We start from the raw sequence: 25,624 nt of genomic DNA on the forward strand, positions 1-25,624 counted from the left end.
TGAGTGGCTGGATGGGTGTGTGAGTAGGTGTTTGCGTGGTTGTGTGGGTTTGTAAGTGGGTGTGTGAGTGAGTAGGTATCTGGGTCTGTGAGTGGGTATATGTGTTTTTTAAGTGGGATCTGGATCCACCTAAATCTGCCTGAATTCTTGAGGTGGATCCATGAATCTCACACACTAAAAAAAGTTTTGGGACAAATTCTTGCCCTTGAGGGACTCCTCAAAGACCCCTCAATCAGTCCCATGGTGTCAGGGTACCTCTACCGTTACCTCTTCTAGCATTTTTACATTTTATTTGCCCCATTGGGAACCATGTACTGATGCACAAAATGGTGGCTGCAACTTTCCTCTCAGGTTGCAGCCAGACAATCACAACATTGGTGTTGGCGCACCTGGATCCATGGAGGATCCGCTGCTGATCCATGTATCTAGATATACATAAATATTTTTACTTTAATAACTCCAACACTACTGAACAGATTTATATCAAATTACAAAAAGCACTCTTTCTTGATCAAGATCTAGATTTCTGCCAAATTTAGTGAAATTCTCTTCAGCAGGTCAGGCTGTAATCATGTCTAAAATCCCTATGGGAAATTGCATGGGGAAAATGTGTTTTGGGCCCCCCTTTTTCCTCAGCCCCTGCTTGACTGATCAACCTGAAACTTTCCAGATAGCATTTGTCAAATGAAGCCAAAGTTATTAGCAAAAAAAAATGCTTTTCCTATGTCAACTAGGTGCTAACTATAACTACGTACTGGAGACCACCTGTAGTTAATATATATATTAACATTTGGGTTTTTAGTGAAAAAATATATATTTTATACATATATATATACATATACATATATATATTCACTGAAAAAACCATAGGTTTCACACACGTTATAGTTAGGAATTAGCATTTAAAAAACCTTGCAAATTCACTTAAAAAACCATAGGTTTCACACATGTTATAGTTAGGTGGATATTTCACTCGTAAAAAACCAATGAAATTCCCCCGTTATAGTTAGTTCAGATAACTATAACTCGCGCGCCCGCAATCCACTGCTCATGACGTCACATATTACATCACTCATGACATGATCAGTGGCATCACTCATGACATCATCCTTGTGATAGAGTGGCGGTCGCGCGAGTTATAGTTATCTGAATTAACTATAACGGGGGAATTTCATTGTTTTTTTATGAGTGAAATATCCACCTAACTATAACATGTGTGAAACCTATGGTTTTTTAAGTGAATTTGCAAGGTTTTTTAAATGCTAATTCCTAACTATAACGTGTGTGAAACCTATGGTTTTTTCAGTGAATTTGTACGGTTTTTTAAATGCAAATTTATTTATGTATTATTATTTTTTTTATATATTTATTTTACAATAAACTACGTATTAATTTTTTTTTTTTTTTTTTTCACCGTGCGCGCAAGGTGCGCGCACCCCCGCGATTAAAAAAAAAATAATTGTTTCTGCCTTCGGGGTCCTTCAGGGACCCCCTGACAAAGGCTAGGGGGTCAGGAACTCTCTACCCTGCCCCCTTTTCACGTTCGCCACCTTCCTTTTTCACTCTCGCACTGAAAACAAACAAAATGGCGGCCGACACTTCCTGATTTCGACCGATTCGAACGTTGACTAACATGTAACCACCAATCAGAATTACGCTCGCGCACGTTAGGGTGCTCGCACGGTGCGCGCACGGTGCGCGCACCCTGCGCGCGTATAGATATTGATATGCTTTTAAATGCTATTTTCTCAGGAAATACTGAACAGATTTACACCAGACCTGCAAAAGGCACTTCCTTGACCTTATGGCTACCTCTCTGCCAAATTTCAAGTAATTCTGTTCAGCCGTTCGGGCTGTAGCTGTGTCTAAAGGTCCTATGGAAAAATGCATGGGGAAAACGCGTTTTGGGACCCCCTTTTTTCTCGGCTCCCGCTTGACGAATCACCCCGAGACTTTCAGGGTAGGAGATGAACGGAGCGCCCCATTAGTTTTGAAAATTTCGCGAGGATTCGTCAACCGGCGCCAAAGTTATTCAAAATAGAATTTTGAGATTTCCTATGGAAACACGGTCCTAACTATAACTATCTACTGGCGACCGCCTGTAGATAATATATGTATATATATCTATATATATATATATATTCACAAAAAATGTAACAAGGACATTGTAGTTATGCTCAGATTTCAATTGTATAAAACCAGAGAAATACAGCAGTTATAGTTACCTGAGCTAACTATAACTTGCGCTCCTGAAATGCACTGTTTATGACCTAAAATATTACATTGCTCCTGACATGCCGGTGACATCACTGATGACATCATTCAGTGATTGTGAATGGTTTCTAAACGTTTATGAGTGTTAAACATATATACTAAACTACCACAAAAGTTAAATTAGTACACTTTCTGTACTACTAATGAGCGGTTCAATTTTTCAACATCGATAATGTGAGTGGCTATGTGACTGTGTGTATCCATAAGTGACTGTGTGCCTGAGTGTGTGTATGAGTGTATATGTGTGTGTGTTAGTAGCTGTGTGGGTGACTTAGTGGCTGTGTGAGTGGCTGTATTGGTGAGTGACTGGGTGTGCCAGTGGCTGTGTGGCTGAGTGTGTGGCTGTGTGAGTGGCATTATGGGTGTGTGACTGGGTATATGAGTGATTCTATGGGGGAGTGGGTGGGTGTCTGGCTGAATGAGTGAGTGACTAGGTGTGTAAGTACCTGTATACATGCGTGAGTGGCTGTTTGAGTGGGTGTCTGGTTAAGTGAATTGGTGTGTGAGTGGCTGTTTTAGAGAGTGCATGGCTGTGTGAATGACTGTATGGGTGAATGAGCAGATGTGTGAGTGCTTGCATGGATGTGTGAATGGGTATATAAGTGGTTGTGTGGGTGTGTGAGTGAATGTGGGATTTCTTATCTGGGTGAATGAATGGGTGTGTTGAAAGGCTATATAGGTAAGCAAGTGGGTGTGTGAGTGGCTGTATAGGAAAATAAATAGGTATCTAAGTAGCAGTATGGGTGAGTGTGTGGCTACATGACTGGTTGTACGGTGAGGGACTGGTTGTATGAGTAGCTGTATGGGTGAGAGAGTGGTTGTGTGAGTAGCTGTATGAGTGAGTAAGTGGATATGAGAGTGGCTCTATGGATAAATGAGTGGTTGTGTGAGTGTGAGTACTTGTATGGGTCTGTGAATGGGTATGTGAGTGATTGTGCTGGCGTGTGAGTGGGTGTTTGAGAGGTTGTGTAGGGGTGTCAGTGGGAGTGTGAGTGGTTCTTTCTATGATGTCATCCATTATGTCATTTAAGATGCTATCATAAGACCTTGATCAATCATTTGACTGAACTGGGAGTTAAGACAAGGCCTTATCTCTCCTGGCCTCCTTTCTTTCTAGTAGACAATAATCAGTAGCCTTGGGTAGATATGAATCTTTCCCTTGTTCACTTCCTTGTGGGGTCCCTCAGGGATCGTCGCTGAGCCCAACTCTTTTTAACATTTATGTTTCGGAACTGGCCTCTTTAATTAGGAGCTTTGACTTTTCACTTACCTCTTACGCTGTTGACACGCAATTAGTAGTCTCAGCTTTCAACAATGACCCAATGGCCCCTATCTGCTTTCAAAACTGCATGCAGGCAATCATCGCATGGATGAATAGTCATTGTCAGAAGTTCAATTCAGGAAAAACTGAGGTGGTAACCTTTGCAACCTCTCTCCCTTTATGGTGGCCTGTTGAAATAGGCCTTTATCCCACCCCAGTGGCCAAAGCGAAGAACTTGGGTGTTCAAATTGTTGATAAACTTAACTATGGCTCTCAGGTGAGGGCTGTATTTTTTCATTCTTTAACTCTCTTAGGATGATTTAAACAAAATGTCCTTACATTCCAGCCTATGCCAAAAAAGAACATAATCACTGCCTTAGTACTTTCCAAGTTAGACTATTGTTCTGGTCTCTACATGAATCTGCAAGAAAAATATATTAACAGACTCCAGATGGTGCAAAACGCTGCAGCCAGAATGAAATTAGGAACACCCATTTCCAATCAACCTCCCTTACAATCTCAAAACTACACTGGCTTCCAGTGAGAAGGCACATTAAACGCAAAGCCCTTTGCACTGTCCATAAAGTGCTGTGCAACTGTAGTCCTGCATTTTTAAGGCATATCTTCAAGTGCTATACACCCAGTAGACCACTGCGTTTCCTGGGAACCAAAACACTCATGATTCCCAGATTCAGGAAGCTGAACTGTGGTGGAATCATTTTTGTCACTGGGACATTTAAAGTTTAAACTACGGAACAGCCCCCTCCCACATTAGGGCCTTGCCTACCCTGCTTTCCTTTATAATGGAGCTTAAAACATGGCTTTTTAGCAATTAAGGGCAAACCTTTCATGTTTTGGAGCAGTCAGCGCCAAGACACCTTAGGGTAAACGTGTGCTCTATAAATGTAATACCATACATCAGTGATGTCAACTGTGATGTCACTGGCCATGTCATCAGTGATTTAATATGTGAAGTCATAAGCAGTGCATTGCGGGGGCATAAGTTATAGTTAGCTCAGGTAACTATAACGGCTGCATTTCACTGGTTTTGTACAAGTGAAATCTGAGGTTAACTATAACATTCCTCTAAACTTTGTTTTTTTGTGTGAATTTCCAAGGTTTTTTTAATTCTATTTCCTAACTATAACGTCCCTGTAACCTTTGCTTTTTCAGTGACTGTCTAAGTTTTTTAAAATTCTATTTCCTAACTATAATGGCCCTGAAACCTTTGTTTTTTTCAGTGAATTTCTAAGGTTTTTGTTCATTCTACTTCTTAACTACAACGGCTCTGTAACCTTTGTTTGTTTGTGTGAATTTCTAAGGTTTTTTAAATTGTATTTGCTAACTGTAACCTGTGACCTTTGAGAGTAGGTATGTGATAGGCTGTATAGGTCAATTAGTGTGTGTGTGGCTGTATTGCTCTCTGAGTGGGTGTGTAAGTAGTCGTATGGGTTTGTAAGTGGGTGTGTATGTTGTTTTGCGAGTGTGTGAGTGGGTGTGTTAGTGGTGTATGTATTGGTCAGTGGATATTAGTGGCTGTATGGATCTGTGAATGGATGTGAAAGTAGCAGAACGGTTGTGTGAGTGGGTATGTAAGTATCTCTGTGGTGGTGTCAGTAGCTGTGTGAGTGACTGCCCCAGAATGGAACCTCACCTACCCCTTTATCCTACAAGAGAACACAGTTGTCAAACAAAATGTCTACCTAACTGGAGTTCCTTCTTCTGGTTAATTACTAAGAACTACCTCATTGGTTAAATGTCCAATGCGTATTGTACATTACATCTGCGTAATGGACCACAAGCAAATGTCTCAAGTGACCTTGTGTGCACTTCAGCAATGTAATTGTTCCTTGTGCATCTTTATCCATAATTCTGTGATAATATGAATCCTCCTATAGAGAAGGCAACAAGACTACAAAGAGGTAATTAGCCACTAAACAAGGATACTTTCTCTTCATTTGAAGTAGGTGCTCCTTTGTTTGGTTAATACATCCCAATATACCACAGCATCAAGAATGCATGTCACCTGCCGTCTTGTGAGGCCACCCATTTCCTCTCTCATTGACCTCCCCCATGACCCCACATGAGTGCTTCTCTCAGGTCACTTGCAGACCTGCACTATTGTGAGGTCAGAGTTTACTAATGAGAGAGCATGAGGAAGGTCTCCAGATCTCAACATGGTATGGGGCATGGGATGCATTTAGTCTGCACCATTTCCTATCCCACTTCTACTGGTACAGCCTCCCGGGGGAAGAAACGGGGTCGAATAAATTGAGGTGATCCTGTAATGAACTGACAGATGTGGCATCCCTGTATGTCATCCCTGCCCCTCCTTACATGGGTACACATTTTCTGTCCTCCACTGAGCCTCCAAGATCAGAAAAACACCTAGAAGAAACTCTGGTGAAAACAAATACGAGAGAAATTGGAATATCTGCTGTTAAAACTTCCATTTTCCATCAATGGCTCTTTAATTCGTTGCCTCCTCTTCTGATTGACAGTGGATAGCAGATGCCCTTTTAGCGCAGGGGTGATGACCCCTCCCCCTTGGGCTCTGCTCTGCAGTTGTGCCTCCTGGCGCGTATCCTGGTGGAAAATGGGGTCTGCAAGCACAGGTGAGGTCAAAAATGGCTAGTGACCCAAAGTCCAGGTAGTGTAGTGTCCTACATGTTAGGATAGCAAAGACGCTTTGAGCGCTGGGGTGATGGCCCCCACCACCTTGTCCCCCGTTCTGCAGCCACACCTCCTGGCATGTATCCCAGTGGCCGATGGGATCCCCAGGTGAGGTCAAATGGGGCTGATGACCCCCAGTCCAGGTAGTGTATTATCCCACAGAGGGATAGCAGAGGTGCTTTTAGAGCTGGGATGATGGCCCTGCCACCTTGTGCTACGTTCTGCAGTGGTGCCTCTGGGCACATATCCTGGTGGAAAATGAGGTCCCCAAGCATAGGTGAGGTCATAAGGGGCTAGTGACCCCAAGACAAGGTATTGTATTGTCCCACACAGCAGGAAAATAATGGTGCTTTTAACGCTCTAGTGATGGCTCCGCCCCCTTTAACTCTGTCCTGCAGTAATGCCTCCTAGCACGTATCCTGGTAGGAAATGGGTTTCCCAACTGCAGGTGTGGTCAAAAGGGGCTAGTGTCCCTAAGTCCAGGTAGTGTATTGTGGGATAGCAGAGGCACTTTTAATGCTTGGATGATGGCCCTGCCCCCTTGTGCTCCATTCTGCAGTTGCATCTCCTGGTGCAAATCCTGGTAGGAAATGAGGTCCCCAGGTCCAGGTTAGGTCAAAAGGGGCTAGTGACCCCAAGTCCAGGTAGTGAATTATTACCCACAGTTGGACAGCAGAGGTGTTTTTAGCACTGGGGGTGATGCTTCCCCCCCCCCTTGTGCAGCATTCTGCAGGCGCACCCGCTGGCACACATCCTGGTAGGAAATGGGGTTGCCGGGCACAGGTGAGGTCAAAAAGGGCTAGTGATTCTCCCTTTAATGTTAATTGTAGCCCTGGGTAGGTGAGGGCCCCCAGGGCAGAGGGTCCACGCTGACTCACTATTTAATTTTAATTATAGCCCCGGAGAGTTGGTGGTTCCCAGGACCTAGGGGATCCTCGAGGCCCCACATTTTAAATTAATAGAAGCCCGAGGAGGTGGTGGTCCCTTGGGCTTTGGGGGGTTCATGTGGCAACCGCCATAATTTTATCATAAGTCGCGGAAAGGTGGTGGCCCATGGATAGGGGCCATGTGTGTCCCTCTTCATTTAATTTAATTAAACTGGCATGCCCCCAGACCAGGACCACCATGGTTCTTTATTAAAAACAAGCATGGGAGACAGCGCTTGTTTTTTTTCTTCCAATTTTGCCAAAAATTTGTAGATCCACCTGCGATTTTCTGGCAAAATTGAAAAAAGGGTTTAAACTCCATAGGGGTCCCCCTGTGGCCCCACACCCATATCTAGGGGTTCCTGATTGAAGTGTTGGCAGCCAATCTGATTATAGTATGGGGACTGTTGGATCCACGGATGATCTGCGTCCCACGATATACAAATTTGGATTTCGGTTAATATCTCCAAAACTACTGAACAGATTTACACCAAACTAAGATATATCTTTATGTAAATTTGGTGTAATTCGGTCCAGCGGTTCGGGCTGTAGTCGTGTTCAAAAACCCTATGAGGATTAACATGGGGAAAATACTTTTGGGGACCCCCCCTTTTTCTCTGCCCCTGCTCGACAGATCACGCTGAAACTTTTTATGACAGCAGCTCAAGTGACTGTTGAAATAGTTTTGAAAATTTCGTGAAGATTCATCAAACAGTGCCAAAGTGATTAGCAAAACAAAAAACAGGCTTCCTATGGAAACTAGGTCCTAACTATAACTACCTACTTGTGACACCCAGCAGGTTATATATATATACACACACACACACACACACACACGCACACACACACACGCACACACACACACACACACACACACATATATACACACACACATATATATATACGTATATGTACAAATTGTGTACATATATGTATGTGTATATATATATATATATATACATATATATAATAATATATATCTATATACACGCATACATGTGATGTTATGAATAGTAAGTCTGTACTTACTAGCATATACTCAACTTCACGATATAGCGGCAGTCAATAATCTAGATTCAATATTTTTCGGAATGATAATTCAATATTAGTTTTGTGGTAGAGCAGTTTGTGAAGTGCCAAATAGTCTAAGTTGAATTTTAAATGTGCAAAAATAATGCATGTGGTAGGTTGATAATGCAAATTTAAATCATACTTGTAGGTATCCACTTTGTTCCTTTCACTTTGGAATAATGTGCAATGTGCACATGGTGCAAGTCAGACTTCCAGTCTTAAGCAGGGGGGTAGCTATCAGTGGTGCATCGATGCAGTGGCACGGGGCCCAGGCTTCTGAAACCTGAATATTGCTAAATTTACTACTTAGCCAGGAGTTTGGTGGCACATTTCCCTTGCCTGAACCAGAGCCCATGGCAACATGGTCATAAGTTAGACTGGCGTCTAGTTAAAGCTTTGTAGACTGGCACTTCTATTATTGTCATGCTGTTGGAAGTCCACCTAAAACTGCAGAGGAAAAAAATATTTATATCTAGTTGAAACTATTCAATTTCACATGCCAAAGATCTTTTGCTGCATGAAATGTTTTTACAAGATTTAAATGCTTGTTTAGCCCATCTAGTTTAACTGAATTGTGGACAACTCAGACATATGTCATTTTTTTGATCTTGTCTGTCTACTGACTGCGATTTATGGCAGAACATTTGTTTTTATTAAGGAATGGGAGGAAAATCGATGTACTGAATCAAGATGGCAGCCGCATGAGCGGTTGAGTGAGATCTCCTTTCCCTCCCTGCTGATTGAAATACAAAGTGAGATAGAGTTTCCGAACCTGGGCATGAGTTTGGGCTATGGCAGGGAGACTCTGCACTGGTTTTGAACCCTGCTGAGGTTAGATAGCCTAGCCTCGCTGTCTGTCCACAGATTGATGTGGCACATTCTCTGTGTGGTGAGCTGTTTGTGCAGAGCAGTCTGCCTTGCATGGTGCAGCAGTCAAGGACGTGAACCTGCCCTAATCCTGGTATGCCTTCTAAAATATTTAGCTCCTTGTGGGACCGCGCCGGGGTCATGGCCCGTGCGAGCCTGCCGGCAGCGGCTCGTACATCCAGGCTGAAACAGGATCATAGCAGAGAGACAGTGTGGAAGCCATCACCTTCACATTTTGAACCCCGGCTGCAAGGGAAGGATGGTGATATGGCCACTTCAATGGTCAGCATGGCAGGTGTCCGGCCAGCAATTACAGATCTCCTCAAAGCAGCTGGTGCTTTAAAAAATATATCAATAACACAGGAAACTCAAGCAAACAATTGCACAGAACTACCAATAGGTGTTACAATACCTGAAGAAGCTGTGATAGATGCAGGCAATGTTAGCGTTACTGGAAACATCTAACCAAGGCGATTATTGTCTGATGGGGGCCCTCCTTTTGTAGCTGCCGGTGGAGCATCCAGTTTGTCTGCTCTCTATTTAAAAAATGGAGATCCAGTGTATCACCTCTGCCCCTAGAGAGGCCGGAGCAAAGTTTAGTGCCAGTGACGTTGAGGCCATCGGCCCGGCAGTGGTGGGGGAAGGAGAGACTGTCCCTGAGCAAATGAAAGAATGATGAGTACTTCTATAGCACACGGCTACTCAGAAAGAGTGTCCTAATTCTGTTTAGGTGACTCAAAGCAGAAAGGAGGCATGGGCCACTGATCTCTTGTTTTCCACTAATAATTGTGAGTGCTGCTATGCTGGTTAGGGGTTGGAGAGTCTCTTGGCCACGTCTGTGTACGCCGTCTCTGTTTCTTTGTCAGCTGCACAAGTGTTGGTAAATTCGTCCAGCACATACGCATTCTTTAAGTATCGCTATACCCCCATCATCTCTGTTGGGATCTCGTAATTGCGGTATTTTTTGCTACAATTGGCAATGTCTGCTGCTTTGTGTTTTTGATGTAAGCAGAGCCTTTGGAGAATATATAAATTCCTGCAGTGTTGGATTATCGATGTTTAGCAGCAAGTTAAGGGTACTTTGGTGGTGTCAGAGTCTCCTCCAGGAACTCTTTAATTCTGTTGATATCAGTCTTGACCTCACCGTTAATGGTTAGGAATGGTGGGTGCCAAATTGTGAACATCATCTGGTTTTCTTTTCAAGTCACCGGTGGTGACGTAAAAGATGATTTCTTTGAGCCAGAGGATCACGAAGAACCGCTGCGAGAAGGGGCAGGTCCCAATGCTTTCTCCATTAATGCCGGCCTGCACTGCCAAACAATGGTGTATCAACTGTGTGATGATCCTAGGATGGGAGTGACTAAGTATGAGGGATCTATTTTGTCTACTTCTCCTCTCCCTTTGCAGAGGGAGGAGATGGTTTCAACAGGAGGAGTACTCCTGTCTGATATTTTGATTCCCGCTGCCTTGATAGCTGAGGAAGACACTATAACATCTGTCTCTAGCAGTTGTATACAGGCTTCTAAAACAGCAACAGGCCTGTTAGAAAATAATGAAAATAAACCAGTTTCGAGTGGTTCTAGTAGCACCTTTAGCATTTGTAGAAAACATGGCAATGGAGACTCTTTGTGATAATCTGCTATTGGCTCCAGGAGGGACCTGAACACATGGCAATACTAGAGCAACCACCTCAGATGGTGAGGATGGCGAGGATAGACACAAAGCAAACACAGTGGCAGAGAGTGGTGGACAGCGTGGCTTGCGGTTGGCAGGGCGGGGACGGGCGGGGGCAGGTGGTCACGGGGACAGTCACGCCGGGGCTCAATATAAAAAAATAAACTTGCCTTGCGACCGGGTCCCGCGTCTCTGCTCCTGCTCTCCTCATCGAACTCTAGGAACAGGAAGCACAGTTAGGCCCCACTGACCAATCACAACAATGCAATGCAGCGTTGTGATTGGTAAGCACCCAGGCTCCCCTGACCAATCACAATGCTGCAATGCAGTGTTGTGATTAGCTGAGCGTCCTGGTTCGATGCTCAGCCAGGGAATGGGGGTTTGGGTATGTTCTCCACGCAGGCTTTAATGTAGCCTGCATGGAGAGCAGGGAAAGTGCGGGCCACCCAAAAAGTCATGTGCACTTAGGAGTGGGAAAACCACTCCTCCACAGCCCTGATCCGAAAACAGAGCAGCCCCACCCACCCGCCCGCCTGCACGCAAAGCAGCACAAGCATAAAATGATAATAACTCAGTTATTATCATTTTATGTGTCTACTTCGCACTGCTTAAAAGCAGTGGGGTGACGCTCCTCTGCCATAGCGTAGGAGCCGCCACTAGTGTCCCATGATTTAATTGAGCCCAGGAAGCACTTCTTTTCATTGACTGAGGGCCCAGAAAACTCAATTGAAGAAGATTTTGGGCGGATTCTGTTAGTACATCAAATGTCTCATCAGAAGAGTCAAGTGACTCAGCAGCACCTGAGGGTGCAAGGGGTCATAAGAGGTCAAATGGCTGGAATACAAGGATTGTGGAGGATAATAATCTGGCTATCCCTGGACTGAAATGAGATCACTCTGCAACCCAACATATGTATGAATACCTTACTAACTTGCAGCAGAGCACATCACAAATCACGAAAACTACCAAGAGTGCAGGGAAATCTGGGTGAAACAACATCACTTTAGCTCATCAATCCATTATGCACAATTGGGAGGAAACCAGCTCGGACATTCACAAAGCAAGGATGGCAACAAGGAAACTGCAGGGAGACGTAAGGAAGATCTCCAAAGCTTGCTCACAAATTGGAGAAAGGATCATGGCAGTAGAAAGCCACTTCGCTGCGCTGGAAACAGATCTGCCAGGTCTGAAAGGTTAACCTGCAGCTCAGGGATCCCAGATTATGGATATGCAGTGGAAACTAATGGATTTGGAGAAACAGCAACACCAAAATAATCTATGGATTTTGGGTCTTGAAGGCAACAATGTCAGATCCTTTGTAATAAAAGTATCCACGGGTGCTTTTTCCAGAACTGGAATCTTGGAACTGAGATCAGGAAAATCAAAGGAAAAAATAGGTTTCGACTCATGCTGAAAAAAACAGAACAGCTACATGGAGATGGTACTACAAAGTCCACGGCCATTATTGTTTTTTTCGGAAATTTTCTGTTAAGGCAAGATGTTTTTGAGAATGCACACCCTGACTCTAAATGGAATTTTGAAGATCTCCCTTTTTTATTACCAGGCCAGACTTCTGCCACGTGGCTGTTGGAAGGCGTTGGAGATCCGGGCAACTTATAAAGCCTTGTCATAAGAAAGGGGCTGAAGCGTATCTGATGAATCCCGCACATTTGAAGATCAATTTCAAAAACAAGATTTGTGTCTTCACTTCTGAAATGAAAGCTAAAACAGCATTTAGAGGGTTTACCTTAATAAACTGAGCTGCAAGGTGGAGATCGTTAGGTTTAAGCCTGTGAGACTCCTTGCCATCTTTGGTCATCTCGCTATATTGATATCATATGGCTACTTTTATTTAGGTGACTTTGGAGGTGATGTATAGATGCTGATCTGATAATGTTTCTGTTGTCAGTACTCTCGCACCTGTTTCTCTTTTTCGGGTGAGGGATTTTGGGTACTGTAAGTGTAGAAGCCGGGAAGGGGGTGGCGTAACCCATCACTCAGACCAACAGAGGTCTAATTGCTTCAGATGGCAGGAGAATGGAGTGGCATTGGCGGAATTGAGGGTGGGAGTGCCCAGGGTGGCTTCAGGGGACAGAAGGTAGGAGACCTGGGTTTTGTAGAGTGGGGGAGGGTGGATAGAGGGGGAAGGTAACACAGTAGGAGATGAGAAAAAATGTATTAAAAGTCAACATGGTTGTTGGTTTCAATCAGTGAGTAACATTGCAAGGAATAGTATTGTAGTATATGTTGAGATGTTAATAAGGCCAGCGCAACATGTGATCCCATGGTTCTGATACTGCTAGATGCTGAAAAGGCTTTTGATCTGGTGGCCTGGTTTTATATATGGGCTGTAATTAGGCAGAACAAACTTGATCCGGGTTTGGTCAATGCTTTTCAAGCAATCTATAGGAGCCCAACAGGAAGACTGCACATAATGGGGAGGGAGTAATAGGCCTTCCAAATAATGAGAGGGACAAGTCTGAGATGCCCATGCTCACCTCTCTTGTTTGCTCTGTACATCGATCCGCTGATAAGAAGATTAGATGCCAATGAGTTAAAAATCCCGATAATGTATCATGGTATTAATACAAAGATACTTGCATATCCTGATGATATCATTATGGTGACACCTGATCCAAAGGGGTCTATCAGTGAGATAGAAAATTAGAGTTTGAGGTTTCGGTAGGGTATCCGGTTACTATTTGAAAAAGAGTAAGACCCAGTTTGTTTTTAGTCAGTGAATCCAGCTGGTGGATAATCACAGAGTAGAACATGCAGTCTATCTGGGGGTTAATAACACAGCTAAAGGTGAACAGATAGTCGAATTTAAGCTGGCTCCAGCTCTAAAAAAGATTAAAAGTGATTTTAGGCGATTGGATAATATGCACCTAACAATAATAGGGCGGTGCGATGTTATTAAAATTGCTGTTTTTGCCTATATTTCTACATTTTTTAGGGCTATACCCCTAGAATTTGAGTGATTCTGATTTAAAGGGATGGAAGAGATCTCCAGCAGACTTATTTGGTCATATGCTAGAGCTAGGAGGACCATCAAATTCATGATGTTACCTAGGGCAAGAGGTGGTTGGGCAGTACCGATCTTTAGGTACTATTATTGGGCATCGGCACTACAATACATTGTCACTAATTGTAGTTTAACAAATGTACTCCCAGGCGACAGAGGAGATGCCCCCCAGTTATGAATTGTTAATGTGGGAGAAGGCCAATGCATCTTTTTTTAAATGGGTGGAGCCAAGTTATTATAAAAAATTTAATTTAAGTCTGTTCAAGGTGCATATAAGATCTGGGCACTGGTTAAGAAGAAGATTGATATTGGGCATTACAGCCATTATATTCCTCTTTGGAGATCCCCATTGATGCCAATCATTTTTTATAATTAATATTGCATCAGGTGAGAAATGTATGGAGTTGAGAAGCTTGGTGATTTAAAAAAAATTAAATTAGTTAAAATTATTTGAAGAGTTACAAATGGAATCTGGTTTGGAAAAGAGGGTTTAAAAATATGTATCGTTAGTTTAAGGATTTTCTGTTAAAACGTTTTGGAGGAATAGCTGGGTTTGAGAAGAAGCCCTTACTGGAGCAAGTTTGTGGCCAAGATAAGCCAAATGTATGAATGTTTAAGCGGGCACATGCCAGATGACCTCAAAAAGCAATCAGATAACTGGGAGAGAAGGCTGGATACTGCAGACAACATCTCTTTGGAATCTATGGAATTAGGCCACTCCCTCTTGCTATCAGCTCAGCAGCAAGCACAGCATATGAAATATTATACAGTCTTTATTACACTCCGGCCAGAATAGTGAACTGGGGAAGGATTGCAGGGCCTAGCTACCCACGATATGGCAGCTAGGAGGCAGATCCTGGGCATATGTTTCGAAATTCCCTGGCGTTAGACTCTCTCAAGCAAGGGATAATCCGCTTCTAATGGGACTCCCTGCAAACAAAGATAGTTCTATCTCCCCACCTTATGCTTTTCGGGGTACATAACAGCGTAGGAGGTGCTCATTTTCAATATTTTCTTTTTGTGGCCATGGCCGTATCCCGAATTTGTATTGCTGGAGCCTGACTTAACACAGATCCTCCCACGTATCATCAGTGGCTGGCAAGGCTACTTTCAATATACCTTCTGGAGAGTAACCTATATCAACGTAAGGGCCAGAAGACTAGGAAGAGGGGAGCTCAGATCTGGGGCCCTATGGTTGGGTGGCTGCAAGTGAAAAATCACTAGCCTCTAGTCATTTTTACAAAACCGCAGATAGATAATCTGTTAAAAATGTATATCCTCTTTTACGTTGGGAAAATGTTATACTTCGTGTAAATTTTGGTAAGATGTATGAAATGAATTTATTGAAAAGTTTTTTTATTTAATGAATTTTGAAACCAGAGCAATATGATGAATCATTTGTAATGAATTATATGTACTGAATTATCTTCATGTTTTTTTCTTTTACTGTTTGTAATCGAATAATGCTCCTCTTGTGGAAAAAATAAAAACATTATATAAAAAAAAAGTAATGGAAGGAAGATCAGATTCTGTGTATATCTTGCCAAAATTAGAATTTTTCATTTTTGAAGAAGGGATTTAAAGAAAATAAACAACCCTAATTAAGCAATAATATCCAAAGTTAATGGCACCCCCAGTTAAATTTTAACAGGGTGAAGTCACCGGACCTGTGACAAAGTTAGAGAATCCTTCTTGCCCAACAGTACTTACCTAGGAAAGCCGTTGATAATATTGTAAATTGTAAATCAGACTCTTAAAACGTAGGGTGAAATCCACATCATTGATTTTTAGATGATGTGTTTCATTGTACTACATAGATGAAAGGTTTTCATACTTTTTGATGTTTTTGGTGATATGTCTCTGTTTTATCCATTAAACTTTATTGTAGTGAATTCCTGCCTTTGGGGGTTACAACATGTAGTATGTAGGAAGGGTCATAATACATTTTAGTCACAGTATATATAAATCATTTAATGGTGGTGCATGCTAATTGTTGGAATTGTGGTGATTTCTAAGACGACTTAAACCTGTTATAAGTGTTGATCCTCTGCTGGAAATTGATGAACAATGTTCGAGAAAAAATGGTTTCCTCTTGTGATGTTCTCATGGAAAGTATGGGATCACAGTTACTGGTCAAGAAGGACATATTGTCATTGACGTCATCCTTGTGAGAAAACAAAGTCTGGCATGCCGAGTGAAACATGTACATCCTAGTGGCAGGCTATTATTTGATTCCCCAGTGTTCTAATGCAGCTTCTCCGCAGAGTGCTACTCAACAACCTGGATGCTAACATTCTATATTCATGATAAACGTGACACACATCTGAACTCCATATTGCTGGAATAAATAGAATTGAAATCCTTGCCTATGGTGTAGACTGCAGTAATTCTTTTTTTAATTATCGGTTTTATTTTGTCATAGAAATTTCTAATTGATACTCAAGAAACATAAAATAGACATATCTTCTATACATTCTCAAATATTGGTTTCAGTGATATGAGAGCACAAGTCTGTCATCCTGAGTGAAACATATTTCCAGTGGCAGCAGCAGTCTATCAATTGATTCTCCAGTGTTCTACATTAGCCGCACCACTGTGTTCTAATGAACACCTGGAATGCTAACATTCTAAATTCACTGCAAAAGTGAGGCACTCCAGAACACCATGTTGCTGGAATATAAGCTGTATAATTCAAAGCCTTTCCTATAGAGCATGCTGAGCTAAATGTGCATTGAAGAGTTTATCATTCTAAAGATAGCTTCTCCAGCAGCATCTATCCCAGTGGAGGCACATTCTGTGAGCTAGGAGAACAGTTCTTTATTAGAACACTATGATTTTCACAAGCAGCTGTTAAGGAACGCAGGTTTAATGATATATTGGTGATACATTAATACTGTAACAGGGCTTGTCTCATGTGCTAGATATGAATCTTCTGTGTAGCAACCTATCAAAAAGCATCATTTTGGTAGTGTACAGCTGTCTGGTTTGCAATTTCTATTATACTTTGGTGTTGAATCAGAATAACCAGGGAACTTATCCACAGTAGGGAACCAGAGGCTAAGGGGCCTAAAAGGTGAGCGGGCCTCCAGACCAAACCTGTTATTGCCACATTGGTTTTAAATTTTGATATTTTTGATGGAACCGAATTTAGTAACAAGTGGCTGCCTAATATCAGGGTGTACACCCGCTCCTCATCAAGAGAGTAGGGAGTCCTATGATGAAGCATGACACCTGGTGGTATGTGAGGACATCCCGTCACATTTTTGTGTTTGTCTAGGAGCAGGCTGGTATTACATGAATACATTGCAGAAATGTGACAGATTAGAATATTTTTTTTAAATCACTGTGGCTTTGTTGTGTATAGCATACTTTAGTATTACCCTTGACCTGTATCTCTAGCTTAGTCTCTGGTAAATCCATACATTCTAAAGTGGCTTTGTCTTAACATGGAGTATGTTCTAACCACTGGATACTTGCAATTATGCATGAATATACATATACACATATACAGCATTGTTATTCAGTTTGACTGTGTCAAAGTCCGATACCATACTCTAGCTTTGTGTCCTCTCCATACATCTCAATAGTGGTTAATGTCTTATTTTCTTGTATTTATTTGTGCTGCGGTCCACTGGTAACAGAGAACTTTACTTATGCATGGATAGCATAGTAGGGGAAGTATCCTTTCAATAACCAGTGAGAAAATTAAATACATGGTGGCAATGTAGAATGATTGACAACTGGGCATCAAGAGTATCATTATTTTAGGTGTTTTTGGTAGAGAAACATTGGAGGTATTGCCAAAGGTTCGCATTAATAACTTGTTGTCGAGGCTTGAGAGAAAATTGTTCCAAATACTGGCTTCCTCAGCTAGAAATAACTGGTTTCAGCTTTGTTTGGTTCTGTTCTTGGGAATGTCCATCATCAAGTAATCTTTGCTTCTGAGACCTATCACGTCATCTGATCTGGATAGTGCATAGACCAGTCACAAAGATTTCTAGGTATGCTGAGAGTTCTAGGTGATGCAGGCTGGTTTGAAGTTCATTGTAACTTCACCAGGGATCCAATAAAGTTCCAGGAGGACTGAGGTGATGCTGTTAAATATTTTTGAAGCTGAAGAGTCTGGTAGCTGAGTGTAGCAAAATAATATTTGGGTCGTCAGTGCAAGATGTTGTCATGGGTCTGGCCCTCATGTTTAAAGCCTAGCAAATAGAGATACCCCAGCGCTGCCTAAATTTTGCAGAGCCATGATTCATAGTACACTGTCATGGAACTGTGTCTGGTGTCACATTTGTTTTCGTCGAAGCACTGTTAACTAAGTTTTTCATTTCTGTACTTTTTAAAACAGGCTTTATTTATTGGCTTTATTGATGATATGATGGTTGATGATATGGTGGTGGATACGTTCACTAATCAATGTTATCATCAGTTGGAATCTTTTAACAGTTCCGATAAAGAATTTATTTCACAAATTAAAAAAGTAAGAATGGTATACGTATATTAAAGGAGCAAAGCCATATTTCTAATTTTTATGTTAAAATGTAAAAGATATTCTTCATTCTTACTCAAAATAAAAGAAAAGCTAGTCGACTTTAAGCCTCTTAATTACATTTTCGTTCTTATACTTTTCTTACAATTTATATAATCCCGAGTCTGCCCTCAGTTACTGTCTTGGTTCATCACCACCATGCCCTTCATCACAGATGCTCATGTTAAATCTTAAACCATAATAATGGTGTACAATGGAACACTGTGCAACCGATGGAGGAGAATCTGAGGAGTGGGAACATGGACAAAGAGGAACGCCTTGGATAGAATGTGAGAGATGGTAAAATGAGGTAGACTGAGAGAAAAAACGTTGGTGTTGATCAAAGGGTGAATCACCATGAGATCAGTGCTTAATTTGAGCCGGTGGTTTCAGGTGCTCAGCACCAGCACTTAATTGCCAACACTGTCACTTATGACAGTCTGCTGTTTGCTTAAATTAGAGACGAACACAACAACAGTAGTTTAAATATAATACAATATGCACTAAAATGACTAATACCTGCTGCCCAAGCCTTAGGGGGCCTGGTATAGAATGAATTGTCACACTTGTGGGGTGTGATGGTCCTTAGTTGTGTTGGTGGAGATGGAAGGGGTAATGGGTGGTGCAAGCTGCAGTGGCGCCCTGAGAAGAGCTCTAGCACTTATTTTTTCCACAAATTAAGCACTGCATGAGATCGTTGAAAAATATCTATATGTTGCCTTACATTCATTCTGCAACATTATTGATGCCATTCAGCCACAAGAGCAATTAAACACTTTACATAAAAGGTAAAGCATGAAATCTTAAACAATGATTTCTGGAAATGTCAAATTAAAGGAAGGACGAAAAAACGGATGCTTGCCATGATGTGTTTATTCACAAGTCTAGAGTAAGAACAACTGAAAATATTGAAGCCCTTTAGTGAACACGGCAATCTGAAACAATTAGAGGCATGTAGGGGTGAAGGGCTTGGCCCGTGATTGGCTGGTTTCCTATCTGGGTGATAGGCAGCAGGTAGTGGCCTTGCCACCTTTCCAGTCGGAGACCAAAGCAGTTAAGCAGGGTGTTCCGCAAGGGTCTGCCATCAGCCCTATTTTGTTCAACCTCTACCTCTGCCCTCTAGTGAGTCTGATTAAATCATTCGGCATCTCGGTTATTAACTATGCCGATGATACACAGCTCATTTTTTCCATCGAGGGCAAAGATGCGGTGCCTTTGGAGACCTTCCATCAGTGTATGGCGTCAACTGCGGAATGGTTGAGGCAGAACTCTCTGCAGTTCAACGGCTCAAAAACAGAGGTATTACACTGCTCGTTGGATCGGGTCCCACGGCCGCTGCCTCCTGACTTTTGGCCTGCCTCTTTTTTGGATGCTCCTTTGGCAGCAGCCTCTGCCAGGAATCTGGGTGTAGTGCTTGGGCCCAATCTCCAACTGGACCTTTTTGTAAATAAAACGGTAGCCACTTGTATGATGCTGCTCCGTTTGCTGTGGAAGATCTTGCCGTTGCTGCCGACCCATGTTCGGCCAGAAGTAGTGCGCTGCACCATACTGAGTAGGTTGGATTACTGCAACGCACTGCTTCTGGGAGCCCCAGCCAACTTGGTGGCTAAATTGCAACGTGTGCAGAATATGGCTGCCAAGTTGGCCTTGTCCCGGCACCGTTCCGACTCTTCTTCTAGGGCACTAGCCGATCTTCATTGGCTACCTGTCCCGCAACGAGTTATCTTCAAAGCACTTTGCTTAGTGTTCAGAGGATTACATGGACAAGGACCGGTTCCGTTGCAAGAATTGTTCCAGTGGTATGTACCCACTCGCTCCCTTCGGTCGCTCTCAGCACATTTTGTGGTAACCCCTAAGGTAATGAGAGCTCGGATGGGTGGGCGAGCTTTTGGATTTGTGGCCGCCAAACAATGGAATACTCTTCCCTTGTCGCTAAGAAGCTCCGGAGACTTTTTCTCTTTTAAGAGGGAACTCAAAACATTTCTCTTTCCTAGGTCTGATTAAATCTCTTCAACTACTCTGTGTGGTGTTGGTATAATTGTCTGAAGCGCCAGGATACCCTTCGGGTGACAGTCTGCGCTATAGAAGTACGCCATACATACATACATGTATTGTAGTGAGTAAAATGCGAAAGTTTTTTTTTTATGTTGTTTAATGTTTTTCATCCTGGGACACATCTTAAGAGGTGTCTCAGTAGTTGCCAGCTAGTGCCTCCCTGGAAGCTTTGTTTTCTCCCTAAAATGGATGAAAGTTTCATAACTAGAGGTACAACCAGGGTTTTAAGTGGGATGAAGAAACACCGTTTGTTATGACCTTTAACCATATAATAATGACAGTTTGTATAAACTTTTATGAATGCCTTTGTTTCACTCAAGCTCCTCTTGCAATGTTCGTTCTGTTTTAATTATTTATAATCTATAAATATGTTAAAAACTAAAAAGGTATGAATACATTTTTTTTTATTTGCCTTATCTAAGTATGACGAGACTTCCTTGAGGCTAATTCCTTGCTATTTTATATATTTCGTACTTTTATCTAGAGAATAAAAACACGACATTACCTCGTAGAAACTGGCTACTCGGCCCCCGGGTTTAAATGTTTGGAGTCACTTGAAGAATGAAGCAACTTCAAATTCGTAAATTGTATGTGGATTGCAAGGCAATTCCGATTAAAGCAGGCCGCGCGTCAGTGCCGTGCTTCGGTGTAGCTCATACCCTATAGGGATTTTTTTTTTTTTTTTGAGTTATAGAATAAAATCAGTCTGAGTCGCGTTGCAGCGTTTTCCCAACTGCGGTCGTAGAAGGCAACGGTGTCCCTCCTCGTTAAAAACAATGAAGGATAAAATGGTCTGAAGGGGTGACCCTTCGACCCCCCGCTCCGCCCCAGTGGCTCCCCAGATAAAGTGATCGTTCTTCGGTAGGCAGCCGGGCCCAGAGCCGGGAAGGCTCCGGTCATGGTGATAACACATCATGGCATGCGTGCGAGGCCATGTGCTTTGTGTTAAGGCCGTCCCGTGCCCTTCATACAATCGCCACGGGAGGGGGCGGGGGGGGGGGGGGGTCTAGCCTGCATCCCTAAAACTCGCCTCGAAACTTATCCAGGGCCTCTGCCCGCTATTCAGCACTTCGTTGAGCTCCAGCTACGCCCGGATCTACTCTACACACACACTCTGTGATTTAAATCGTCAATGACTGAGTACTTGCACTTCTTTCATTTGAAAGGGAGAATACATGCACTTCGCTGCACTGCTCCAATACATTAAGGGGACAGTATAAGCACTTCTCTGCTCAGGAACAACTACTCTAAATAGTCAGTACATGCACTTCTGTGTTTCCCTCCTTTAAAACGACATCCACACCCACGCACACACACTTCCTCTCTCCCTCCCTATCCCTCCCCCTCCCCCCTCCCTCCAAGGGAGATAAGCAGTGCCACTATTGGTTTGACCCTTCTGTGTTCTTGCAGACAACATGCTCTGGGCGTACGTGTCTCAAAGGGGGTATCCTTCTGGGTGCATGACACGATTGCATTGATGTGTTTCGAGAATCCTGGCCCTGCTGTGCTCGATGATTAATGTAACATAAAGTGTACACAGGCGCTGGCACATTTCACCAGTGCATTATTATATAGCGCTAACTTGGCCGAGGGGCATTGCAGCACTTTACAATGACCCCAAGTTACATTACACAAGGTCTGATTTCCTTAGGCATGGGGAGATCAATTGATGTACCCAGAGTCACAGGATCTTGAGTCGATGTCAGGACTCAAACCTGGTTCCCCAGTTCTGATGATCTATTCACGTCTTTTTACCTTTGCCCCTAGGAACTAATGTACATATGAACATCTTTTGAAGCTTCACTGGCATGAACATACTCATGGAATTGGCTGAGTGGATGTTGAAAAGCACATTCCTCTGGGTGGGATGGACCCCCAAACAACTCCCTGCACCCTCCCTTTATTTGTAACTTCATCTCCAGATAGAAGCCCTAATTTATGGGGAATTAGCATAGGACAGTTCTGCAAGTCTTCTTGCTGCGCTGCCCTACACCAACGTGAAAGGGCATGAACCCACCATATTTATGAAATATTGTCATTCCGGTGCATTGATGTCCTTTCCCACTACACTGGGGCACAATTTGCTGCCTAGCACCCATGCAGGCACCCTTACACCATGGAGCAAAGGTGTTTGCATTGAAACCAGGATTCTTTTTGCGCGGGACAGGACACCTTCCTGCACAAGAACAATCTGAGAGGCATTTTCCTCTTTCCATGTGCGCTGCAGGATGCAGCACACATTGAAAGAGGAAACAACGGGGAGAAATAAAAATATTTCTCTCGTTATGCCCGCTCTGGGGAGGCGTAAGGTTTTGGCACTGCCCCAGGTTTACATGATTAAGTAAATCTGGGGCAGCGTAAAAATCCATTGGTGTTGCATGGGAAAGCCCACCGCAACGTCCATGTAATGCCTCCCTGGAGCAGAGTAAGACAAAGCAGCGAGATCCGTAACGTGGTGCAAAAGCAACACAAACCTTAAGAAACATTTTTGAAGCCATATAAAGCCACTTTGCGTGGCTTTGAGTGGTTTTAAAAATCAGTAGTAATTCAACACAGCGCAAATCGCTGCATTGCATTAGACTGCCCTGGACAGGCATTCCATGGGTGTTCCCATGCAACTCCAATAAATTTTGACTCATCCTGGATTTTGACACATTTTGATGTGCCAAAATATTACACCTGCCCAGGGGAGGCTTAACAAGGAGAAATATCTCTATTTCTCCTTGTTTCTTCCTCTTTCTATGTGTGCTGCATTCAACACACACTGAAATTGGAATTTGCCTCCCAGGATTATTTTGCGCCAGAAGGTGTCATTTTCTGCACAAAAACAATCATGCATGCAACGCAGGCATGCAGGCATCTTGCACCATGATGCATTGGTAACCCCGGGCGTAGTGTGCGTAGGGGGGCTACACGGAGGTCCATGGAGTTGTGAACGAACTCCGTGGACCTCCGCTACGCTATGCCACGCCACCCGACTGTACACCCCCTATATTAACAATGACTTCTACTTGTTTTAAAATGAAATTAAAACCACTTACCTGGCATGCCGCGTCCCCGGGCTGCCCTCCTCCTCTTCCTCGACGTCCGGGTAATTCTTTGAGAAAATTGCGCATGTGCACGCACCCGCACATGTGCATTTCTTGCCAGAAATGCACATGCTTGGGCGCGTGCGCATGCACAGTTTTCTCAAAGAATTACCCGGATGGCGAGGAAGAGGAGGAGGGCAACCCAGGGATGCCTATGCCAGGTAAGTGGTTTTAATTTCATTTTAAATCATGTTCAATTAATTGTTAATATAAGGGGGGTGGAGGCGGGGGCTGGCCCACTCCGCTCTGCTGCGAGTGTGCGGAGATTTGCCTTCTCCGCCTTCTCCACGGAACGTGGAAAAGGCAAATCTCCGCACACTACGCAGGAGGAGCGGAGGTCTCCGCCCGGGGTTATGCACGGGTGCCTATATTGGCGCTGGGCTGCCAGCGCAAGGGAAAGGACAGGAATGTGCCAAATTACCATTAAATACAGCACATTCCTGCCCTTTCCCTATCACGCAGCGCAGCAAGGTGACTTGCTGCGCTGCACTGCGCGACTTTCCCATAAATTATGCCCTAAATCTCCCCGTGCCTGAAAAGAAACAAAATCTAGCCTTCTACAATGGTGGTCAAGAAAACTTCGCTAATGCCTTTTGGACAAGTTTGCACAATAATGAACCTGCAGAAAATAAAGTCGCCATGAAGTGAATATTTTTTTTTATTTTTTTTTTTACAAGAGATGTCATTCTTTTGGAAACGTGCCAAGCAAGTGCAATAACCACCTCAAAAACCTAAATATTGAAGGATTCTTTTCGAAACAAAAGATTTTGCTGGACACTTCTTTTGCAAAAGTTTTGGCAAACGTTTGAAGTTTGTGAAGATGCATAACTTTTCACTTCGAACTTTTACTTTTTAGAAAAACTATTTTCTCCAAAAGTGCAAGCAAACCCTATTTCATCGGGCGGCACAGAAGGATAAGCCACTCAGCTATGAGAAGCAATGACCTAGCATTATCCAGGGGCACGTTTGGCGCGCGACAATAGCCAGCAGCAGATCTTTTCATCACTGAATTAGGTTGAGGGGTGTCCTGTTAGCAACCGCAATCACCGGCAACCTCTGAAAAAGTCAGTAAAAGACGCGCATTTGAAGGCCTAGCCGAAGGAATCCGTAGAAGCCAATTCCGATGTTTTAAATAAATGAAATCCCCTCATAATCGATAAACCCAAAACCTACAGATGCCTTTTCGTGCTTTTAAAAAGTCTTTTGATCGGAAGCAGAAGCCAGGGAGGGAGAAGGGAAGTTTCATGTTTTTCAAGTGAACGCAAAATTGTTCTTAGCGATCACAGGATCTTTTTTTCTTTATCGTGTTGGGTTGCATCAATTTATTTCAGAATCACTTACAAGTGACTGAGTCCAGAAACACCACCGGCTGCAGTGCGTGTGTAATGTTTCTATAGTGGAAGCAACCTCCGTTGACCTTTCTGAAAAGGGCAACGGCGAAGGGTCCTTGAGTCAAATGTAATCTGACTTACAAATACTGGGTCCGTGCGTGGCACTCAGTTTTGATAACATTTCTGGGGCGAAAGGTTAGCATCTCATCTATTAACCCCCGAAAACTGTCGGCTCGTGGAAGTACTCCCGTGAGCGCCAAACTGACAGGGCAGGGCCCTTATTGTCAAGGGTGGTTTGTAATCTATGTTGAACCAAACGTGATCCCCACACATCAAAGGCAGGCCCAGCTGCCACCATTCAGTTCAGTCAGGTCACAATCAACTCCCCCAACCCTGCTGGTGTTGGACTACATTTATCTGGCTAGTTCCAGATTGGAAATTTAAACACATTTATTGGTGTCTTCCCAGAGAGGAAATATTCTGTTTCCCTTTGGCATGCTGGCAAAATGTGTCTGTTAACGCATTTCCCCATCATTAAAACGCACTCTAATTAAATACTTACATTTTATTATTGTATTGTAGCATTTATATAGCTCTTCTATATGAGGCACAGATGCACTTACCTGCAAGAATAGCAGGGAACACTGTGTATGTCGTGTGGCTGGAATTGTGTTGTCTTTGTTTTGAGCCTATGTGGCAGGCACAGGCAGGCGACAGACGACGGGGTAGGGAAAATAAATAAATAACACCACTTACCTTGCTCTCACCGCATCGCTGAGTTTTTATTATTTATTTTATTTTCCCTATCGCGTGGTATGTCAATTCCCACCTGCCCTGCCCAGCCTTGCCA

At 43.2% G+C, this 25,624-nt stretch overlaps 1 protein-coding gene and 1 pseudogene across 1 annotated transcript in view; one reads left to right on the forward strand and one right to left on the reverse strand.

Moving 5' to 3' along the window:
• Nucleotides 1-25,624, forward strand: part of ALX1 (ALX homeobox 1) — a 76,421-nt gene that overhangs the window by 26,930 nt on the left and 23,867 nt on the right. The gene's annotated exons all lie outside the window — the stretch shown is intronic.
• LOC146855971 (chloride intracellular channel protein 5-like) lies at nt 9,880-12,565 on the reverse strand (annotated as a pseudogene).

The sequence above is a fragment of the Triturus cristatus genome, chromosome 4_1, assembly GCF_964204655.1.
Source record: "Triturus cristatus chromosome 4_1, aTriCri1.1, whole genome shotgun sequence".
Classification (NCBI taxonomy): Eukaryota; Metazoa; Chordata; class Amphibia; order Caudata; family Salamandridae; genus Triturus; species Triturus cristatus.